Below are 7,860 nucleotides of genomic sequence, written 5' to 3' on the forward strand. Positions count from 1 at the left end.
TAAAGGAAAAGGAATTTAGGACCCATATGTAGGGGTTTAAATATTAGCCCTTAAACACATATCATATGTGGGTTTTTCACAATTAAACCACAAGGTAGTACTATTTATATGTTCTAACCCGATTTCTAGCTGAGGAGCACGTGAGTGAATAGATATCTCTAGAAGTGCATGCCAATTTGTTCCATTTGTGCAAACAATTGTCATATTGATGATCGTGTACTCATTAGAGATGTTCTGCATCATGTAGTTTCCATGACTTCCAGTGAACTCTTCATGCATGTGCATGAAAGTGCAAGGGGTTGACGGTGCAGAGGGGGTGATAGTGATTAGGACCCAGGTTCGTTAAGGGAAGATCTCACTTTTTCTAGCATCATAATTCGAGATGCCATGTTTGAATACCGAGGGGTAGTGAGTGAGAACGAATGGCTCCTTACTGAAACAAATCACTTGAATGCATTGCTCCAACAATCTAGACAAAGGTTAGACATCAAAAATGCCTATGAGGAGCAATGTCAAATTGCAGCTTCATATCATCAACAAGCACGAGATGCATAGGCCGCACTTCAACATATCAAAGAAGGAGGCTACATTCGTAACCTTGATCCAAATTTTGTGGGCCTGCTAGTCAGAAAGCCCTACCATTTTGGAGCCCATTACTTTTGTGGATGATGAACCTATATGTCCTATATGCCAAGATCATTTTGATATGGTGACCAGTTATTATGCTCTCCTATGTTGCCATTAACATCACTTGGCTTGCCATGTGAAGGTGATGGCTCAAAGAATTAGCAAAAGATATGCCAGCATGGAGATGGTGGGAAGAGTGTGCAACATCCACGCCTCATCTACAAGCCTTGGCCATGAAGGTATTGTCATAACTTTGTAGCAACTCCTTTAGTGAACAAACATAGAGTAACTATAAGAGAGATCAGAGAGACCTGTAAACCTCTATGGAAATGGTAAAGTGCTGGACGATGTAAAAGGGGTGTGTAGTGATGATGATATGCCAAATTGGGTAAACACAGATCTTCCAGGTCCCTTGCATGATGATGCTCTTGTGCTTACACATCCTAAGATGAATTAGATCTACAATTCGGAAGAAGAGGTGGTGGCATGATGTACCGAAGAATACTGATTTGCAAAACTGAATGATTGAAATAGCATGTAGCATGTTCCTAAAACATGTAACATTTGGAATACAATACTCAAAACTCAATTCTTGAAATAACATAATGCAAGTTAGAAATTTGCAAATACAACATGGGAACTTTTTATAATTTCTCGCAACATCTCAAAAATCCATTAACAAAATTGATGTATGTCATTACAATAGATGTCCAAAGTGCAACGGCATCACTAACTTGGATAGGAGTCCCAACATGTTATAGTCTACCCAACTGAGGATCAGATGATAATATTGCTCTAATGCCAAGAATATCATACAATTGTCGAGCCAGAGGAGCATTATGGGTTGGACATGCACTCCTAGCATGCCTCTCTCTCTCTCTCTCTCTCTCTCTCTCTCTCTCTCTCTCTCTCCCTCCCTCCCTCCCCCCCCCCTCTCTCTCTCTCTCTCTCTCTCATCCTACATGTCAGCTAGGTCGAGGCAATTTCGACTGGCCGAAGCAAGCCACCACCTGGCCCTAAAAGATACACACAAAACTAAAAATAGAAGCAAAAAACTCACTAAAGGGAAGGTGATCCAAGTATTGCAGGATTTTGGTAGCGAACGAGGGAAAAATGTGAGGCGGGTTACTTTTATAGACCTACGCAAAATAACCTCACAATATATCAAGTTACTGTGTAGTAATTGGAGCACCCCACTTGGCACACATGTACAAAGTTGTCACCCCATGTCCAAAGTTGTCACCACATGTACAAAGTTGTCACCCCATGTCCAAAGTCATCGCCACATGGTGCAAAAATTTACCGCATGGTATATGGATTTATTATGCAGTGAATCAAATTTTACCACGTGTTGTTTATTACAAATACTATGCGGTATATTTGTTTACAACCCTTGTTTGTTTGGTCAACAAGTCACCTAAAATCGATTGGAAAAATGCATTGTTCATATTATATTTTAAAAATGTACTTTTTAGCCTTGTTCATTTCATGATCAAATGGAACAATGGAAGAGAGTCCCCTTGGAACTTGGAAGTGCGTTGGATATGGTGTTTCCCTTGAACTTTTGTCGAAGAAAGATAGATCCTTACTAAGAGAGAGGTGGAGATGATGATTGATGATTTTCCTCTTGTGATGGGGATTGCGTCTTCTTGTGAATAACTCATGGGACTTATGAATTTCCTTCCCGAAGAAGGGGATAAACTATTCATAATCAAACTCTTATATGCATCTATCACCCCTATTAGAGTTCACTTCAAGGAAGAGTCTCATCAAATGGCCATTAGGTGTGAACTGTAGTGCTTCTAAGTACAAATTTTGGAGTAAGTGTGTAAAATGTCATCATCCATGGGTCACTTCTATGGGCTAGGTATAGACTTGGTTACAAGGTTGGGTACTAGGTTGATAGCCACATGCTCAACATTTGCAAATTCAAAAATCATTTTGATTTGTGATGACCACTTTAGACGTGTGACCAACCTTTATCAGTTCATAGGTTATGAGGAAATTTGTGACCCTAAGTGTATTTGATCTTGTCTTCGGACCTCTATAGGACTTGGACTAGTTGTCTAAGAGACATGGTTTCCTCTTGACATATGAACTCGTCTTTGGCTTTCTATAAGATTTGGACCAGTTGTTTACGAGACATGGTTTCCTCTTGATCTATGATCCATGGCTTAAGCTATGCCCTAGAATGTCACATCCCTCGCCTCCTCCAATGAATTGATGGTAGCGAGCCACCACAGAGGCAACTTGCTAGACTAATAACAATAGGTGGAAATGGAGTACACACAAGGGGCCAAATCTCTAATGTGGCATCATGTTGCATCTTGTCATGTAGCATCATCATGCATTTTATCATGTGGCATCACATGTGTCACCATCATGCATCATACCATCATCATATTGCATCATGCAGCATACCATCATCTCGTTGCATCATGCATCATGTCATCAGTGTTGCATCCTACCATATGAAATGTTGCATGGACACAAATTAAATGTTACAGGTCCTTGAATTGCGAAATGTGATATGCTCCATGCATTGAGACTACACTTTTCCATGTGCTTGAATTTATGTGTATGTAGAATTTATGCATATGTAGAATAGCTTACTTACTATCTACATTTTGCAAATGGCCACAAATACACCTGCCACAACTAGTGCCTACCTTCACATAGGCCATTCAAATTGTCGGAAGGAGATGAGCCACATCATAATGACAAAGTTGGAAGAGTAGGTAAGAGACACATGAGAGGAGGATCAAGAAGAAGAGGAGTGCAAACATACAATTTGTGTACACTGTGAGAGCTTGCAAAGGATTGCCACTACATCTCCCAACATTTTCTAGACACTAAGATCTAGTTAGCATTCATGTTACTGACATCAAGAACTTGGTGTCCAAGGACGAGGTATTTTCCATTTAGCCATTAGATGCAAAGGACCAATCTGATATACAGAAGGCAAAGCAACCCCTCACTTTTTGAATCTCTCAACTCACTACTCCACCACCATCTCCAAGTTTCTTTGATCCTCCATTTTTCCACTACCACTTTTTTTGTTGATCTCCTCCCCCACCTCCACCACCATTTTTTCTGTCTATCAACCCCCCGTCAACCTCCTCCACCACCACTTCCACTTTTTATCCACTTTAAGGTATACCTCCTGAGACCCTCCCTTCTTTCCCTCTTTTAATGTTGTGATCTTCCCCCTCACTTTCGAACGCCTCCTACTTCTCATTTCCCCCTCACTTTCCATGTCTCCTGCTTCTCCTTTCCCCCTTCACTCATCTTTTCCCCTTCAAAGTTCGTTCCTTCATTTGCCCCTTCCCACCCCTTTTCCCATTCCCCCCCTTTAGTCCATTTTTGCCTCTTCTAATGCTTTTTTTAAAGTTGAATGTTAGAAAATTAGGTGCTCATTTAGTTTGGGAGAAATTGGGTGACCGGCATTCAATTTTTTGTGAAAAATCTATGTTGATTTTGCCAAAAATTGCCAAACTTTGATGACCTATATATTTTGGTTGACAAATCCAAATCAAATGTAGCAAATATATTTTGGTCATGTAGCATATCAAATCAAATGGCAAGGCATGATTTAGATATTTAACATGTTGTTGCACCATTTAATAAAGTCACATGCAACAAATAAGCATTTAATAAATTTATGACCCACTATTTTAGAGCATGATCACACATTTTAGGCTATCATTTCTCAGGGTGAGGATAACTAGACCCTCCTTTTCCAAGGGGGCATTGAAACAAAAAATACTCTCCCCTTCCATTTTCTTCTACCCCTTTTCTTTCTCTTTCGCCCCCTTCAATTCTCTCTCCCTCATTCCTCCTTGCTTTTCCCTTTCATTCCCCCTTCCATTCTCTCTCTCTCTCTCTCTCTCTCTCTCTCTCTCTCTCTCTCTCTCTCTCTCTCTCTCTCTCTCTCTCTCTCTCTCTCTCCTCCCTCCCTCTCTCTCTCTCTCTCTCTCTCTCTCTCTCTCTCTCTCTCTCTCTCTTTCTCTCTCTTCCCACTTGCTTTTCAACCCTTGAATTTTTGTCTCACGAACATTTGATTTATGTCGGCCACCCTCGTATTTTGTTAGCAAATGGTACCTTCGATCAAATGTAGAACCCTCATTTCCATTGATTTCCCTCCTCCAATTCCATTACTCCTCTCATTCCACCAAAAATATATCTAATATTTTTTGTCCATGTATTTTTTCATACCTCCCTTTAATTTTTTGTTGCTCATGCATTGTGGCTGATTTCTCTACTTAGTGGCCACCTTCCTCCTTTTGCTTCATTTGCTTGCTTGCTTACAATCTACACTGCCATTTATGTTGACCATTTTATTAGCCAACTCCATCATGCACTATGCCTAGTCGCATTGTCCTGGTGGTCATACTACTCCCTATGCTCCTATCGGTCAACAACACTGCCCCGACAAAACCATAACAAAGCACTACTACCTACCAAGCCATTGCAACATCTAGCTCTACCAATCTCCTCCCCATGACCACATTACCTAGCACTGCCTACTACTGCTGCCTACTAACAATGAGTTATCGCCACATGACACGTTTGCCCTCCACTGCCACCTCATGCTTCTATCATCCCTCTATGTGAGAGCTCAACAAAGCCCTCTACGCACTCTGTTAGTCCCGACTGCCCACCATCATGCTGTGCCATTGCCCGACAATGGCACCTCTGTTAGTCCCCACTGCCCACCATCGTGTTGTGCCATTGCTCGACAATGGCTGGCCCCTACCCATCTCTATGGAAAAGTCCCTGAACCTCATCAACTAACCCTACCTAGCCTAATCCAACCCTCAACTAACTAAAATCAATAGGTTAGCTCAGAGGATCATAGTTTTTTAAATGTGATCATAGTCATTAAGTTAGTTTCCTTTCGACAATTAGATTAAACCAACCATAGACAATTAGTTAACACTAACCATTGTTGGTAAGTCTTTACAATAAGATAATAACTATAGTTAGGTTAACTCCACCTAGGCTAGTCAAATCAAATAATAAACACCTAACTACAATAGGTTAGGCTAGCTTTAACCTCAGTTCAAAAAAAAAAAGAGAGATAAAGAAAGAAATACCCTTGATTGAAAATTGCAAAAATTGTTTTCAAGGCCCTAACTTGTTCATTTGGAGGCCAGCATTGCACACCCTCTTTTTTTTCCCTTGAGTGCCTGCTATTGCTAGTGTTGGATGGTTTAGCTTGGGGTACTTTACCACCATTAATGCTTGAAGGATCGCCAAATGACTATCAAAGATCTAATGTGGCATTATCCACTTCTATTTCCAGGTCCCAGTCAAAGTCTACACTATAGCCTTCAATGATGGCCTTATCAAGTTCATTATCCCATTCAAGGCCAACCATAAACATTGGAACTTCAGAATGAATTGGGCCTTCATGCATGAGTGAATATTCTACTTGCATGACCTTTGTAGGACTAGATCTAGTGTGTGGCAATTGTCAATGGTTGACAATGCTTGGATCCAATTGTCGATATTGCTTTGTGTATCCCCAATTGAGACATTTTGTTGTGGGGAGGCTAATTTCCTAGAGGCCATGGTAGAAGAATATCATCTAGTGGTCTAGGCACAATTGGTCTTTTTGCTCCTTACCCCACATTAATTCTCACTGCTATGTTGCAAATTTTTATTGTGAGTCTATTGGTTCCCCAATCATGTAACATTGATGCCTCTCATAGGCAAGGGCATCCAAGTAAAACTTGATAGGATGTCTTGGGGAGATCCAATATTGTGGCTGGAGTGAAAATCAGATTCCTGCTACCTTTGTGGATATCCCATCCACTACACCCAAGGGTTTTTTGCATGAATCATCTACAAAGCGAATGTTAAATTGAGACTTCTTCATTGATAGGAGGCCCCATTCATCGTAGAGATATTTTGATAAGACATTCATACCTGATTGGATTAGGATGTCTTCTATTTCTTCCACAAGCAGAGGGAGATTTGCCAATTTAACCCATACCTTGAAAGTCTCCCAAAGGTTGGGGCAATGTCATATGAGAATTTCAATAGGTATGGACACAAGGTAGCTTAGAATGCTTGAGAGTATTGCACCTTCCAGTTGGCATTGTGGAACATTATGTTGTGGCTTTTGTTGATGGAACAGGGGCTCATTGGTGTCAAGACTTGGTGGAGCCATGTCAGGGACTGAATCTTATGCTTGTTTTTCAACTTCAAATTGGGCTTGTTCCTTTTCCACCCATTTTTGAAGTGCTTGAAATTGAGCCTTTTCCAATTCAGCGTGGGTATGGAGCTTCTTTGATATGTGGATCCAAACCAGAGGTCGATGTACTCAGCTCTTCTTTACTTTGCCGAGGAATGGGCACTTGTTCTTATGTTAAAGATGGGTGCGATGAGGGCCCATAGGTGCAGTTATGGGTTCCCTTCCTTTTGCATACAATGGTGCAAAAAGCGCTATGGAAGAGAGAAGCAAAGTCATATGGAGAGGCAGCAACTCGAACACACTTAGTGATAAAGTAGTGACCAAGTGCATAATACAATCATGCAAAAAAGCACCCAAAAAGCACCTCTTCTCTCTTTGTCCCCTCAATAGCCACCTTGCAATCTTTCACCCTCTTGTTCCCTTTACAATGTGCAAGAAATGAAGTGAGCATTGCGGATTCACCATATGCTTTTTAAATAGGTAGTGTAGGAAGACACAAATACTCCAATCATGAAAGGAAGTGAGCATACGGGATCCATCATATGTTTTTTAAATAGGAGCATAGGAAGACACAAATACATGGATACAAAAGTGGGCGTAAGAATGTGTGGAGAACCAAGAAATCAAAAGGGTTACTAACCATGTCATAAGATTGAATAAATGCTATGCAAAGGGAATCATCCACTGGTTAAAAGATTGGCCTTGTGCATACCATTGCATACATCAAGCTACCAATTGTTAATGCATATGGAACCCTTAACACATAGTCAATCTCCTCCTTAGCCGGAGGTGTAGAAGTAAGTTTTGCATTTTGCATTTCAAACCTTTCCAATACCTTTTCAATGTACTCACTCTGAGACAATGTCAACTTTTGGTTTTTCCTATCTCTTGTTATTCTCATGCAAAGGATTTGCTTTGTAGCACCCGAATCCTTCATTGTTGCAAAAGTATTTGCCAATTTCCTCTTGAGCACATTTATATCATCCTGCATGTTAGAGCTTGCAATGAGCATGTCATCAACATACAACAACAAG

Source organism: Dipteris shenzhenensis, chromosome 1 (genome assembly GCF_047967505.1).
Source record: "Dipteris shenzhenensis isolate YYH24624 ecotype China chromosome 1, Dip_SZ_1.0, whole genome shotgun sequence".
In the NCBI taxonomy this organism is placed as follows: domain Eukaryota; kingdom Viridiplantae; phylum Streptophyta; class Polypodiopsida; order Gleicheniales; family Dipteridaceae; genus Dipteris; species Dipteris shenzhenensis.